Raw genomic sequence first — 16,505 nt, 5'->3', positions numbered from 1 at the left:
TCACAGGTTCGATCCCTGTACAGGCCAAGTTTAATTGTTTGAAAAAAGATAAATTTTTCTTGTGTCTCATTTTTGACTGTTTATCACCTTGGATCAAACGATGCTTGAAGGATTGGATGAATACATTTGATATAGTTGTAGAATTAATTATTATTCTGAAAGCTCATGGAATATATATTAATGGTTCTAAGTTCTAACGCCAAGTAACTAAATCTCTTATTTATTGCAATTTATTGAGGTCATTTTTGTTTTGTCTTGTTGATGAAATATAAAGATAGTATGAATGTAAACAGCTGAATATAAGCTTTCCAACTATCCCGGGTTAACAATCAGTAGCACTTCATCATCTGCTATTTCTTCAATAGTATGCTATATATTTAGTGAGCCTATTAGTTTAGTCTTTAGAGCATAAAGTTAAAAATGCCAAGGACATACTTTCAATCAGTCTCCAAGCCAATAAGTGATGCTCTTTTAATGTTGAAAATAGATGTATTTTCTTCTGTATAATGTGTATGTCTATATTTCCTTTGAGGGGAAGCTGATAGAATGATTAGATGAATCAATTGCATATAGGTGATGAATTGTTATTTATTGCTAAAACACATGGAAAAAACATTAATGGTTCTAAGTTCTAACCCTAAGTATGAAAATCTCTTTTGTATTGTAATTTTTCTAAAGTCATATTAGTTTCTTCATGTTGATAATTTATATTTCTAACTTCATGGTACACCTCCGAAATTAAGCTTTCCAAATCTCCCTGGTTAACTATCATTAGCACTTCTACATATGCTGGACTTCCAGGAATTTGTGCAAAATGGCCTGTTAGCTCAGATGGTTAGAGCGTGGTGCTAATAACGCCAAGGTCACAGGTTCGATCCCTGTACAGGCCAAGTTTAATTGTTTGAAAAAAGATAAATTTTTCTTGTGTCTCATTTTTGACTGTTTATCACCTTGGATCAAACGCTGCTTGAAGGATTGGATGAATGCATTTGATATAGTTGTAGAATTAATTATTATTCTGAAAGCTCCTGGAATATCTATTAATGGTTCTAAGTTCTAACGCCAAGTAACTAAATCTCTTATTTATTGCAATTTATTGAGGTCATTTTTGTTTTGTCTTGTTGATGAAATATAAAGATAGTATGAATGTAAACAGCTGAATATAAGCTTTCCAACTATCCCGGGTTAACAATCGGTAGCACTTCATCATCTGCTATTTCTTCAATAGTATGCGATATATTTATTGAGCCTATTAGTTTAGTCTTTAGAGCATAAAGTTAACAATGCCAAGAACATACTTTCAACCAGTCTCTAAGCCAATACTTGATGCTCCTTTAATGTTGAAAATAGATGTATTTTTTCAGTATCATTTGTATGTCTATATTTCCTTCGAGGGGAAGCTGACACAATGATTAGATGAATCAATTGCATATAGGTGATGAATTGTTATTTATTGCTAAAACACATGGAAAAAACATTAATGGCTCTAAGTTCTAACACTAAGTATGAAAATCTCTTTTGTATTGTAATTTTTCTAAAGTCATATTAGTTTCTTCATGTTGATATTATATATTTATAACTTCATGGTAAACCTCCGAAATTAAGCTTTCCAAATCTCCCGGGTTCACTATCATTAGCACTTCTTCATATGCTGGACTTCCAGGAATTTGTGCAGACCGGCCTTTTAGCTCAGATGGTTAGAGCGTGGTGCTAATAACGCCAAGGTCACAGGTTCGATCCCTGTACAGGCCAAGTTTAATTTTTTGAAAAAAGATAAATTTTTCTTGTGTCTCATTTTTGACTGTTTATCACCTTGGATCAAACGATGCTTGAAGGATTGGATGAATACATTTGATATAGTTGTAGAATTAATTATTATTCTGAAAGCTCCTGGAATATCTATTAATGGTTCTAAGTTCTAACACCAAGTAACTAAATCTCTTATTTATTGCAATTTATTGAGGTCATTTTTGTTTTGTCTTGTTGATGAAATATAAAAATAGCATGAATGTAAACAGCTGAATATAAGCTTTCCAACTATCCCGGGTTAACAATCAGTAGCACTTCATCATCTGCTATTTCTTCAATAGTATGCTATATACTTAGTGAGCCTATTAGTTTAGTCTTCAGAGCATAAAGTTAAAAATGCCGAGGACATACTTTCAATCCGTCTCCAAGCCAATACTTGATGCTCCTTTAATGTTGAAAATAGATGTATTTTCTTCTGTATCATGTGTATCTCTATATTTCCTTTGAGGGGAAGCTGATAGAATGATTAAATGAATCAATTGCATATAGGTGATGAATTGTTATTTATTGCTAAAACACATGGAAAAAACATTAATGGTTCTAAGTTCTAACATTAAGTATGAAAATCTCTTTTGTATTGTAATTTTTTTAAAGTCATATAAGTTTCTTCATGTTGATATTATATATTTATAACTTCATGGTAAACCTCTGAAATTAAGCTTTCCAAATCTCCCGGGTTAACTATCATTAGCACTTCTTCATATGCTGGACTTCCAGTAATTTGTGCAAAATGGCCTGTTAGCTCAGATGGTTAGAGCGTGGTGCTAATAACGCCAAGGTCACAGGTTCGATCCCTGTACAGGCCAAGTTTAATTGTTTGTAAAAAGATAAATGTTTCTTGTGTCTCATTTTTGACTGTTTATCACCTTGGATCAAACGCTGCTTGAAGGATTGGATGAATACATTTGATATAGTTGTAGAATTAATTATTATTCTGAAAGCTCCTGAAATATCTATTAATGGTTCTAAGTTCTAACGCCAAGTAACTAAATCTCTTATTTATTGCAATTTATTGAGGTCATTTTTGTTTTGTCTTGTTGATGAAATATAAAGATAGTATGAATGTAAACAGCTGAATATAAGCTTTCCAACTATCCCGGGTTAACAATCAGTAGCACTTCATCATCTGCTATTTCTTCAATAGTATGCTATATATTTAGTGAGCCTATTAGTTTAGTCTTTAGAGCATAAAGTTAAAAATGCCAAGGACATACTTTCAATCAGTCTCCAAGCCAATAAGTGATGCTCCTTTAATGTTGAAAATAGATGTATTTTCTTCTGTATAATGTGTATGTCTATATTTCCTTTGAGGGGAAGCTGATAGAATGATTAGATGAATCAATTGCATATAGGTGATGAATTGTTATTTATTGCTAAAACACATGGAAAAAACATTAATGGTTCTAAGTTCTAACACTAAGTATGAAAATCTCTTTTGTATTGTAATTTTTCTAAAGTCATATTAGTTTCTTCATGTTGATAATTTATATTTATAACTTCATGGTACACCTCCGAAATTAAGCTTTCCAAATATCCCGGGTTAACTATCATTAGCACTTCTTCATATGCTGGACTTCCAGGAATTTGTGCAAAATGGCCTGTTAGCTCAGATGGTTAGAGTGTGGTGCTAATAACGCCAAGGTCACAGGTTCGATCCCTGTACAGGCCAAGTTTAATTGTTTGAAAAAAGATTAATTTTTCTTGTGTCTCATTTTTGACTGTTTATCACCTTGGATCAAACGCTGCTTGAAGGATTGGATGAATGCATTTGATATAGTTGTAGAATTAATTATTATTCTGAAAGCTCCTGGAATATCTATTAATGGTTCTAAGTTCTAACGCCAAGTAACTAAATCTCTTATTTATTGCAATTTATTGAGGTCATTTTTGTTTTGTCTTGTTGATGAAATATAAAGATAGTATGAATGTAAGCAGCTGAATATAAGCTTTCCAACTATCCCGGGTTAACAATCGGTAGCACTTCATCATCTGCTATTTCTTCAATAGTATGCTATGTATTTATTGAGCCTATTAGTTTAGTCTGTAGAGCATAAAGTTAAAAATGCCAAGGACATACTTTCAATCAGTCTCCAAGCCAATACTTGATGCTCCTTTAATGTTGAAAATAGATGTATTTTCTTCTGTATAATGTGTATGTCTATATTTCCTTTGAGGGGAAGCTGATAGAATGATTAGATGAATCAATTGCATATAGGTGATGAATTGTTATTTATTGCTAAAACACATGGAAAAAACATTAATGGCTCTAAGTTCTAAAACTAAGTATGAAAATCTCTTTTGTATTGTAATTTTTCTAAAGTCATATTAGTTTCTTCATGTTGATATTATATATTTATAACTTCATGGTAAACCTCCGAAATTAAGCTTTCCAAATCTCCCGGGTTCACTATCATTAGCACTTCTTCATATGCTGGACTTCCAGGAAATTGTGCAAAACGGCCTGTTATCTCAGATGGTTAGAGCGTGGTGCTAATAACGCCAAGGTCACAGGTTCGATCCCTGTACAGGCCAAGTTTAATTGTTTGAAAAAAGATTAATTTTTCTTGTGTCTCATTTTTGACTGTTTATCACCTTGGATCAAACGCTGCTTGAAGGATTGGATGAATGCATTTGATATAGTTGTAGAATTAATTATTATTCTGAAAGCTCCTGGAATATCTATTAATGGTTCTAAGTTCTAACGCCAAGTAACTAAATCTCTTATTTATTGCAATTTATTGAGGTCATTTTTGTTTTGTCTTGTTGATGAAATATAAATATAGTATGAATGTAAACAGCTGAATATAAGCTTTCCAACTATCCCGGGTTAACAATCGGTAGCACTTCATCATCTGCTATTTCTTCAATAGTATGCTATATATTTATTGAGCCTATTAGTTTAGTCTTTAGAGCATAAAGTTAACAATGCCAAGAACATACTTTCAATCAGTCTCTAAGCCAATACTTGATGCTCCTTTAATGTTGAAAATAGATGTATTTTCTTCAGTATCATTTGTATGTCTATATTTCCTTCGGGGGGGGAAGCTGACACAATGATTAGATGAATCAATTGCATATAGGTGATGAATTGTTATTTATTGCTAAAACACATGGAAAAAACATTAATGGCTCTACGTTCTAACACTAAGTATGAAAATCTTTTTTGTATTGTAATTTTTCTAAAGTCATATTAGTTTCTTCATGTTGATATTATATATTTATAACTTCATGGTAAACCTCCGAAATTAAGCTTTTAAATCTCCCGGGTTAACTATCATTAGCACTTCTTCATATGCTGGACTTCCAGGGATTTGTGCAGACCGGCCTGTTAGCTCAGAGGGTTAGAGCGTGGTGCTAATAACGCCAAGGTCACAGGTTCGATCCCTGTACAGGTCAAGTTTAATTGTTTTAAAAAATATTAATTTTTCTTGTGTCTCTTTTTTGACTGTTTATCACCTTGGATCAAACGATGCTTGAAGGATTGGATGAATACATTTGATATAGTTGTAGAATTAATTATTATTCTGAAAGCTCCTGGAATATCTATTAATGGTTCTAAGTTCTAACACCAAGTTACTAAATCTCTTAGTTATTGCAATTTATTGAGGTCATTTTTGTTTTGTCTTGTTGATGAAATATAAAGATAGTATGAATGTAAACAGCTGAATATAAGCTTTCCAACTATCCCGGGTTAACAATCAGTAGCACTTCATCATCTGCTATTTCTTCAATAGTATGCTATATATTTAGTGAGCCTATTAGTTTAGTCTTCAGAGCATAAAGTTAAAAATGCCAAGGACATACTTTCAATCCGTCTCCAAGCCAATACTTGATGCTCCTTTAATGTTGAAAATAGATGTATTTTCTTCTGTATCATGTGTATCTCTATATTTCCTTTGAGGGGAAGCTGATAGAATGATTAAATGAATCAATTGCATATAGGTGATGAATTGGTATTTATTGCTAAAACACGTGGAAAAAACATTAATGGTTCTAAGTTCTAACACTAAGTATGAAAATCTCTTTTGTATGGTAATTTTTTTAAAGTCATATAAGTTTCTTCATGTTGATATTATATATTTATAACTTCATGGTAAACCTCTGAAATTAAGCTTTCCAAATCTCCCGGGTTAACTATCATTAGCACTTCTTCATATGCTGGACTTCCAGTAATTTGTGCAAAATGGCCTGTTAGCTCAGATGGTTAGAGCGTGGTGCTAATAACGCCAAGGTCACAGGTTCGATCCCTGTACAGGCCAAGTTTAATTGTTTGAAAAAAGATTAATTTTTCTTGTGTCTCATTTTTGACTGTTTATCACCTTGGATCAAACGCTGCTTGAAGGATTGGATGAATGCATTTGATATAGTTGTAGAATTAATTATTATTCTGAAAGCTCCTGGAATATCTATTAATGGTTCTAAGTTCTAACGCCAAGTAACTAAATCTCTTATTTATTGCAATTTATTGAGGTCATTTTTGTTTTGTCTTGTTGATGAAATATAAAGATAGTATGAATGTAAACAGCTGAATATAAGCTTTCGAACTATCCCGGGTTAACAATCGGTAGCACTTCATCATCTGCTATTTCTTCAATAGTATGCAATATATTTATTGAGCCTATTAGTTTAGTCTTTAGAGCATAAAGTTAACAATGCCAAGAACATACTTTCAACCAGTCTCTAAGCCAATACTTGATGCTCCTTTAATGTTGAAAATAGATGTATTTTTTCAGTATCATTTGTATGTCTATATTTCCTTCGAGGGGAAGCTGACACAATGATTAGATGAATCAATTGCATATAGGTGATGAATTGTTATTTATTGCTAAAACACATGGAAAAAACATTAATGGCTCTAAGTTCTAACACTAAGTATGAAAATCTCTTTTGTATTGTAATTTTTCTAAAGTCATATTAGTTTCTTCATGTTGATATTATATATTTATAACTTCATGGTAAACCTCCGAAATTAAGCTTTCCAAATCTCCCGGGTTCACTATCATTAGCACTTCTTCATATGCTGGACTTCCAGGAATTTGTGCAGACCGGCCTTTTAGCTCAGATGGTTAGAGCGTGGTGCTAATAACGCCAAGGTCACAGGTTCGATCCCTGTACAGGCCAAGTTTAATTGTTTGTGAAAAGATAAATGTTTCTTGTGTCTCATTTTTGACTGTTTATCACCTTGGATCAAACGATGCTTGAAGGATTGGATGAATACATTTGATATAGTTGTAGAATTAATTATTATTCTGAAAGCTCCTGAAATATCTATTAATGGTTCTAAGTTCTAACGCCAAGTAACTAAATCTCTTATTTATTGCAATTTATTGAGGTCATTTTTGTTTTGTCTTGTTGATGAAATATAAAGATAGTATGAATGTAAACAGCTGAATATAAGCTTTCCAACTATCCCGGGTTAACAATCAGTAGCACTTCATCATCTGCTATTTCTTCAATAGTATGCTATATATTTAGTGAGCCTATTAGTTTAGTCTTTAGAGCATAAAGTTAAAAATGCCAAGGACATACTTTCAATCAGTCTCCAAGCCAATAAGTGATGCTCCTTTAATGTTGAAAATAGATGTATTTTCTTCTGTATAATGTGTATGTCTATATTTCCTTTGAGGGGAAGCTGATAGAATGATTAGATGAATCAATTGCATATAGGTGATGAATTGTTATTTATTGCTAAAACACATGGAAAAAACATTAATGGTTCTAAGTTCTAACACTAAGTATGAAAATCTCTTTTGTATTGTAATTTTTCTAAAGTCATATTAGTTTCTTCATGTTGATAATTTATATTTATAACTTCATGGTACACCTCCGAAATTAAGCTTTCCAAATATCCCGGGTTAACTATCATTAGCACTTCTTCATATGCTGGACTTCCAGGAAGTTGTGCAAAATGGCCTGTTAGCTCAGATGGTTAGAGCGTGGTGCTAATAACGCCAAGGTCACAGGTTCGATCCCTGTACAGGCCAAGTTTAATTGTTTGAAAAAAGATTAATTTTTCTTGTGTCTCATTTTTGACTGTTTATCACCTTGGATCAAACGCTGCTTGAAGGATTGGATGAATGCATTTGATATAGTTGTAGAATTAATTATTATTCTGAAAGCTCCTGGAATATCTATTAATGGTTCTAAGTTCTAACGCCAAGTAACTAAATCTCTTATTTATTGCAATTTATTGAGGTCATTTTTGTTTTGTCTTGTTGATGAAATATAAAGATAGTATGAATGTAAACAGCTGAATATAAGCTTTCCAACTATCCCGGGTTAACAATCGGTAGCACTTCATCATCTGCTATTTCTTCAATAGTATGCTATGTATTTATTGAGCCTATTAGTTTAGTCTGTAGAGCATAAAGTTAAAAATGCCAAGGACATACTTTCAATCAGTCTCCAAGCCAATACTTGATGCTCCTTTAATGTTGAAAATAGATGTATTTTCTTCTGTATAATGTGTATGTCTATATTTCCTTTGAGGGGAAGCTGATAGAATGATTAGATGAATCAATTGCATATAGGTGATGAATTGTTATTTATTGCTAAAACACATGGAAAAAACATTAATGGCTCTAAGTTCTAAAACTAAGTATGAAAATCTCTTTTGTATTGTAATTTTTCTAAAGTCATATTAGTTTCTTCATGTTGATATTATATATTTATAACTTCATGGTAAACCTCCGAAATTAAGCTTTCCAAATCTCCCGGGTTCACTATCATTAGCACTTCTTCATATGCTGGACTTCCAGGAAATTGTGCAAAACGGCCTGTTATCTCAGATGGTTAGAGCGTGGTGCTAATAACGCCAAGGTCACAGGTTCGATCCCTGTACAGGCCAAGTTTAATTGTTTGAAAAAAGATTAATTTTTCTTGTGTCTCATTTTTGACTGTTTATCACCTTGGATCAAACGCTGCTTGAAGGATTGGATGAATGCATTTGATATAGTTGTAGAATTAATTATTATTCTGAAAGCTCCTGGAATATCTATTAATGGTTCTAAGTTCTAACGCCAAGTAACTAAATCTCTTATTTATTGCAATTTATTGAGGTCATTTTTGTTTTGTCTTGTTGATGAAATATAAATATAGTATGAATGTAAACAGCTGAATATAAGCTTTCCAACTATCCCGGGTTAACAATCGGTAGCACTTCATCATCTGCTATTTCTTCAATAGTATGCTATATATTTATTGAGCCTATTAGTTTAGTCTTTAGAGCATAAAGTTAACAATGCCAAGAACATACTTTCAATCAGTCTCTAAGCCAATACTTGATGCTCCTTTAATGTTGAAAATAGATGTATTTTCTTCAGTATCATTTGTATGTCTATATTTCCTTCGGGGGGGGAAGCTGACACAATGATTAGATGAATCAATTGCATATAGGTGATGAATTGTTATTTATTGCTAAAACACATGGAAAAAACATTAATGGCTCTACGTTCTAACACTAAGTATGAAAATCTTTTTTGTATTGTAATTTTTCTAAAGTCATATTAGTTTCTTCATGTTGATATTATATATTTATAACTTCATGGTAAACCTCCGAAATTAAGCTTTTAAATCTCCCGGGTTAACTATCATTAGCACTTCTTCATATGCTGGACTTCCAGGGATTTGTGCAGACCGGCCTGTTAGCTCAGAGGGTTAGAGCGTGGTGCTAATAACGCCAAGGTCACAGGTTCGATCCCTGTACAGGCCAAGTTTAATTGTTTTAAAAAATATTAATTTTTCTTGTGTCTCTTTTTTGACTGTTTATCACCTTGGATCAAACGATGCTTGAAGGATTGGATGAATACATTTGATATAGTTGTAGAATTAATTATTATTCTGAAAGCTCCTGGAATATCTATTAATGGTTCTAAGTTCTAACACCAAGTTACTAAATCTCTTAGTTATTGCAATTTATTGAGGTCATTTTTGTTTTGTCTTGTTGATGAAATATAAAGATAGTATGAATGTAAACAGCTGAATATAAGCTTTCCAACTATCCCGGGTTAACAATCAGTAGCACTTCATCATCTGCTATTTCTTCAATAGTATGCTATATATTTAGTGAGCCTATTAGTTTAGTCTTCAGAGCATAAAGTTAAAAATGCCAAGGACATACTTTCAATCCGTCTCCAAGCCAATACTTGATGCTCCTTTAATGTTGAAAATAGATGTATTTTCTTCTGTATCATGTGTATCTCTATATTTCCTTTGAGGGGAAGCTGATAGAATGATTAAATGAATCAATTGCATATAGGTGATGAATTGGTATTTATTGCTAAAACACGTGGAAAAAACATTAATGGTTCTAAGTTCTAACACTAAGTATGAAAATCTCTTTTGTATTGTAATTTTTTTAAAGTCATATAAGTTTCTTCATGTTGATATTATATATTTATAACTTCATGGTAAACCTCTGAAATTAAGCTTTCCAAATCTCCCGGGTTAACTATCATTAGCACTTCTTCATATGCTGGACTTCCAGTAATTTGTGCAAAATGGCCTGTTAGCTCAGATGGTTAGAGCGTGGTGCTAATAACGCCAAGGTCACAGGTTCGATCCCTGTACAGGCCAAGTTTAATTGTTTGTAAAAAGATAAATTTTTCTTGTGTCTTATTTTTGACTGTTTATCACCTTGGATCAAACGCTGCTTGAAGGATTGGATGAATACATTTGATATAGTTGTAGAATTAATTATTATTCTGAAAGCTCCTGAAATATCCATTAATGGTTCTAAGTTCTAACGCCAAGTAACTAAATCTCTTATTTATTGCAATTTATTGAGGTCATTTTTGTTTTGTCTTGTTGATGAAATATAAAGATAGTATGAATGTAAACAGCTGAATATAAGCTTTCCAACTATCCTGGGTTAACAATCGATAGAACTTCATCATATGCTATTTCTTCAATAGTATGCTATATATTTAGTGAGCCTATTAGTTTAGTCTTTAGAGCATAAAGTTAAAAATGCCAAGGACATACTTTCAATCAGTCTCCAAGCCAATAAGTGATGCTCCTTTAATGTTGAAAATAGATGTATTTTCTTCTGTATAATGTGTATGTCTATATTTCCTTTGAGGGGAAGCTGATAGAATGATTAGATGAATCAATTGCATATAGGTGATGAATTGTTATTTATTGCTAAAACACATGGAAAAAACATTAATGGTTCTAAGTTCTAACACTAAGTATGAAAATCTCTTTTGTATTGTAATTTTTCTAAAGTCATATTAGTTTCTTCATGTTGATAATTTATATTTATAACTTCATGGTACACCTCCGAAATTAAGCTTTCCAAATATCCCGGGTTAACTATCATTAGCACTTCTTCATATGCTGGACTTCCAGGAAGTTGTGCAAAATGGCCTGTTAGCTCAGATGGTTAGAGCGTGGTGCTAATAACGCCAAGGTCACAGGTTCGATCCCTGTACAGGCCAAGTTTAATTGTTTGAAAAAAGATTAATTTTTCTTGTGTCTCATTTTTGACTGTTTATCACCTTGGATCAAACGCTGCTTGAAGGATTGGATGAATGCATTTGATATAGTTGTAGAATTAATTATTATTCTGAAAGCTCCTGGAATATCTATTAATGGTTCTAAGTTCTAACGCCAAGTAACTAAATCTCTTATTTATTGCAATTTATTGAGGTCATTTTTGTTTTGTCTTGTTGATGAAATATAAAGATAGTATGAATGTAAACAGCTGAATATAAGCTTTCCAACTATCCCGGGTTAACAATCGGTAGCACTTCATCATCTGCTATTTCTTCAATAGTATGCTATGTATTTATTGAGCCTATTAGTTTAGTCTGTAGAGCATAAAGTTAAAAATGCCAAGGACATACTTTCAATCAGTCTCCAAGCCAATACTTGATGCTCCTTTAATGTTGAAAATAGATGTATTTTCTTCTGTATAATGTGTATGTCTATATTTCCTTTGAGGGGAAGCTGATAGAATGATTAGATGAATCAATTGCATATAGGTGATGAATTGTTATTTATTGCTAAAACACATGGAAAAAACATTAATGGCTCTAAGTTCTAAAACTAAGTATGAAAATCTCTTTTGTATTGTAATTTTTCTAAAGTCATATTAGTTTCTTCATGTTGATATTATATATTTATAACTTCATGGTAAACCTCCGAAATTAAGCTTTCCAAATCTCCCGGGTTCACTATCATTAGCACTTCTTCATATGCTGGACTTCCAGGAAATTGTGCAAAACGGCCTGTTATCTCAGATGGTTAGAGCGTGGTGCTAATAATGCCAAGGTCACAGGTTCGATCCCTGTACAGGCCAAGTTTAATTGTTTGAAAAAAGATTAATTTTTCTTGTGTCTCATTTTTGACTGTTTATCACCTTGGATCAAACGCTGCTTGAAGGATTGGATGAATGCATTTGATATAGTTGTAGAATTAATTATTATTCTGAAAGCTCCTGGAATATCTATTAATGGTTCTAAGTTCTAACGCCAAGTAACTAAATCTCTTATTTATTGCAATTTATTGAGGTCATTTTTGTTTTGTCTTGTTGATGAAATATAAATATAGTATGAATGTAAACAGCTGAATATAAGCTTTCCAACTATCCCGGGTTAACAATCGGTAGCACTTCATCATCTGCTATTTCTTCAATAGTATGCTATATATTTATTGAGCCTATTAGTTTAGTCTTTAGAGCATAAAGTTAACAATGCCAAGAACATACTTTCAATCAGTCTCTAAGCCAATACTTGATGCTCCTTTAATGTTGAAAATAGATGTATTTTCTTCAGTATCATTTGTATGTCTATATTTCCTTCGGGGGGGGAAGCTGACACAATGATTAGATGAATCAATTGCATATAGGTGATGAATTGTTATTTATTGCTAAAACACATGGAAAAAACATTAATGGCTCTACGTTCTAACACTAAGTATGAAAATCTTTTTTGTATTGTAATTTTTCTAAAGTCATATTAGTTTCTTCATGTTGATATTATATATTTATAACTTCATGGTAAACCTCCGAAATTAAGCTTTTAAATCTCCCGGGTTAACTATCATTAGCACTTCTTCATATGCTGGACTTCCAGGGATTTGTGCAGACCGGCCTGTTAGCTCAGAGGGTTAGAGCGTGGTGCTAATAACGCCAAGGTCACAGGTTCGATCCCTGTACAGGCCAAGTTTAATTGTTTTAAAAAATATTAATTTTTCTTGTGTCTCTTTTTTGACTGTTTATCACCTTGGATCAAACGATGCTTGAAGGATTGGATGAATACATTTGATATAGTTGTAGAATTAATTATTATTCTGAAAGCTCCTGGAATATCTATTAATGGTTCTAAGTTCTAACACCAAGTTACTAAATCTCTTAGTTATTGCAATTTATTGAGGTCATTTTTGTTTTGTCTTGTTGATGAAATATAAAGATAGTATGAATGTAAACAGCTGAATATAAGCTTTCCAACTATCCCGGGTTAACAATCAGTAGCACTTCATCATCTGCTATTTCTTCAATAGTATGCTATATATTTAGTGAGCCTATTAGTTTAGTCTTCAGAGCATAAAGTTAAAAATGCCAAGGACATACTTTCAATCCGTCTCCAAGCCAATACTTGATGCTCCTTTAATGTTGAAAATAGATGTATTTTCTTCTGTATCATGTGTATCTCTATATTTCCTTTGAGGGGAAGCTGATAGAATGATTAAATGAATCAATTGCATATAGGTGATGAATTGGTATTTATTGCTAAAACACGTGGAAAAAACATTAATGGTTCTAAGTTCTAACACTAAGTATGAAAATCTCTTTTGTATTGTAATTTTTTTAAAGTCATATAAGTTTCTTCATGTTGATATTATATATTTATAACTTCATGGTAAACCTCTGAAATTAAGCTTTCCAAATCTCCCGGGTTAACTATCATTAGCACTTCTTCATATGCTGGACTTCCAGTAATTTGTGCAAAATGGCCTGTTAGCTCAGATGGTTAGAGCGTGGTGCTAATAACGCCAAGGTCACAGGTTCGATCCCTGTACAGGCCAAGTTTAATTGTTTGTAAAAAGATAAATTTTTCTTGTGTCTTATTTTTGACTGTTTATCACCTTGGATCAAACGCTGCTTGAAGGATTGGATGAATACATTTGATATAGTTGTAGAATTAATTATTATTCTGAAAGCTCCTGAAATATCCATTAATGGTTCTAAGTTCTAACGCCAAGTAACTAAATCTCTTATTTATTGCAATTTATTGAGGTCATTTTTGTTTTGTCTTGTTGATGAAATATAAAGATAGTATGAATGTAAACAGCTGAATATAAGCTTTCCAACTATCCTGGGTTAACAATCGATAGAACTTCATCATATGCTATTTCTTCAATAGTATGCTATGTATTTATTGAGCCTATTAGTTTAGTCTGTAGAGCATAAAGTTAAAAATGCCAAGGACATACTTTCAATCAGTCTCCAAGCCAATACGTGATGCTCCTTTAATGTTGAAAATAGATGTATTTTCTTCTGTATAATGTGTATGTCTATATTTCCTTTGAGGGGAAGCTGATGGAATGATTAGATGAATCAATTGCATATAGGTGATGAATTGTTATTTATTGCTAAAACACATGGAAAAAACATTAATGGTTCTAAGTTCTAACACTAAGTATGAAAATCTCTTTTGTATTGTAATTTTTCTAAAGTCATATTAGTTTCTTCATGTTGATAATTTATATTTATAACTTCATGGTACACCTCTGAAATTAAGCTTTCCAAATCTCCCGGGTTAACTATCATTAGCACTTCTTCATATGCTGGACTTCCAGGAGTTTGTGCAAAACGGCCTGTTAGCTCAGATGGTTAGAGCGTGGTGCTAATAAAGCCAAGGTCACAGGTTCGATCCCTGTACAGGCCAAGTTTAATTGTTTGTAAAAAGATTAATTTTTCTTGTGTCTCATTTTTGACTGTTTATCACCTTGGATCAAATGCTGCTTGAAGGATTGGATGAATACATTTGATATAGTTGTAGAATTAATTATTATTCTGAAAGCTCCTGGAATATCTATTAATGGTTCTAAGTTCTAACGCCAAGTAACTAAATCTCTTATTTATTGCAATTTATTGAGGTCATTTTTGTTTTGTCTTGTTGATGAAATATAAAGATAGTATGAATGTAAACAGCTGAATATAAGCTTTCCATCTATCCAGGGTTAACAATTGGTAGCACTTCATCATCTGCTATTTCTTCAATAGTATGCTATATATTTATTGAGCCTATTAGTTTAGTCTTTAGAGCATAAAGTTAACAATGCCAAGAACATACTTTCAATCAGTCTCTACGCCAATACTTGATGCTCCTTTAATGTTGAAAATAGATGTATTTTCTTCAGTATCATTTGTATGTCTATATTTCCTTCGAGGGGAAGCTGACACAATGATTAGATGAATCAATTGCATATAGGTGATGAATTGTTATTTATTGCTAAAACACATGGAAAAAACATTAATGGTTCTAAGTTCTAACACTAAGTATGAAAATCTCTTTTGTATTGTAATTTTTCTAAAGTCATATTAGTTTCTTCATGTTGATAATTTATATTTATAACTTCATGGTACACCTCTGAAATTAAGCTTTCCAAATCTCCCGGGTTAACTATCATTAGCACTTCTTCATATGCTGGACTTCCAGGAGTTTGTGCAAAACGGCCTGTTAGCTCAGATGGTTAGAGCGTGGTGCTAATAAAGCCAAGGTCACAGGTTCGATCCCTGTACAGGCCAAGTTTAATTGTTTGTAAAAAGATTAATTTTTCTTGTGTCTCATTTTTGACTGTTTATCACCTTGGATCAAATGCTGCTTGAAGGATTGGATGAATACATTTGATATAGTTGTAGAATTAATTATTATTCTGAAAGCTCCTGGAATATCTATTAATGGTTCTAAGTTCTAACGCCAAGTAACTAAATCTCTTATTTATTGCAATTTATTGAGGTCATTTTTGTTTTGTCTTGTTGATGAAATATAAAGATAGTATGAATGTAAACAGCTGAATATAAGCTTTCCATCTATCCAGGGTTAACAATTGGTAGCACTTCATCATCTGCTATTTCTTCAATAGTATGCTATATATTTATTGAGCCTATTAGTTTAGTCTTTAGAGCATAAAGTTAACAATGCCAAGAACACACTTTCAATCAGTCTCTACGCCAATACTTGATGCTCCTTTAATGTTGAAAATAGATGTATTTTCTTCAGTATCATTTGTATGTCTATATTTCCTTCGAGGGGAAGCTGACACAATGATTAGATGAATCAATTGCATATAGGTGATGAATTGTTATTTATTGCTAAAACACATGGAAAAAACATTAATGGTTCTAAGTTCTAACACTAAGTATGAAAATATCTTTTGTATTGTAATTTTTTTAAAGTCATATAAGTTTCTTCATGTTGATATTATATATTTATAACTTCATGGTAAACCTCTGAAATTAAGCTTTCCAAATCTCCCGGGTTAACTATCATTAGCACTTCTTCATATGCTGGACTTCCAGTAATTTGTGCAGAATGGCCTGTTAGCTCAGATGGTTAGAGTGTGGTGCTAATAACGCCAAGGTCACAGGTTCGATCCCTGTACAGGCCAAGTTTAATTGTTTGTAAAAAGATAAATTTTCTTGTGTCTTATTTTTGACTGTTTATCACCTTGGATCAAACGCTGCTTGA

General features: G+C 32.3%; 7 non-coding genes across 7 annotated transcripts; all 7 read left to right on the top strand.

The window, feature by feature from the left end:
• The first annotated feature begins 816 nt into the window (after positions 1 to 816).
• TRNAI-AAU (transfer RNA isoleucine (anticodon AAU)) lies at positions 817 to 890 on the top strand. Its single transcript has one exon. It is a non-coding gene; the product is annotated as a tRNA-Ile (tRNA).
• Positions 891 to 2,541: 1,651 nt separating this feature from the next.
• Positions 2,542 to 2,615, top strand: TRNAI-AAU (transfer RNA isoleucine (anticodon AAU)). Its single transcript has one exon. It is a non-coding gene; the product is annotated as a tRNA-Ile (tRNA).
• A 3,379-nt stretch (positions 2,616 to 5,994) lies between these two features.
• On the top strand, positions 5,995 to 6,068 carry TRNAI-AAU (transfer RNA isoleucine (anticodon AAU)). The gene has a single exon. It is a non-coding gene; the product is annotated as a tRNA-Ile (tRNA).
• Positions 6,069 to 7,719: 1,651 nt separating this feature from the next.
• On the top strand, positions 7,720 to 7,793 carry TRNAI-AAU (transfer RNA isoleucine (anticodon AAU)). Its single transcript has one exon. It is a non-coding gene; the product is annotated as a tRNA-Ile (tRNA).
• A 2,516-nt stretch (positions 7,794 to 10,309) lies between these two features.
• On the top strand, positions 10,310 to 10,383 carry TRNAI-AAU (transfer RNA isoleucine (anticodon AAU)). Its single transcript has one exon. It is a non-coding gene; the product is annotated as a tRNA-Ile (tRNA).
• A 789-nt stretch (positions 10,384 to 11,172) lies between these two features.
• Positions 11,173 to 11,246, top strand: TRNAI-AAU (transfer RNA isoleucine (anticodon AAU)). The gene has a single exon. It is a non-coding gene; the product is annotated as a tRNA-Ile (tRNA).
• A 2,516-nt stretch (positions 11,247 to 13,762) lies between these two features.
• Positions 13,763 to 13,836, top strand: TRNAI-AAU (transfer RNA isoleucine (anticodon AAU)). The gene has a single exon. It is a non-coding gene; the product is annotated as a tRNA-Ile (tRNA).
• Positions 13,837 to 16,505: the final 2,669 nt, after the last annotated feature.

Source organism: Lissotriton vulgaris, chromosome 4_1 (assembly GCF_964263255.1).
Source record: "Lissotriton vulgaris chromosome 4_1, aLisVul1.2, whole genome shotgun sequence".
Taxonomy (NCBI): Eukaryota; Metazoa; Chordata; class Amphibia; order Caudata; family Salamandridae; genus Lissotriton; species Lissotriton vulgaris.
The sequence above is the reverse complement of the archived record's forward strand: the minus strand, read 5'-3'. Positions and strand labels throughout refer to the sequence as shown.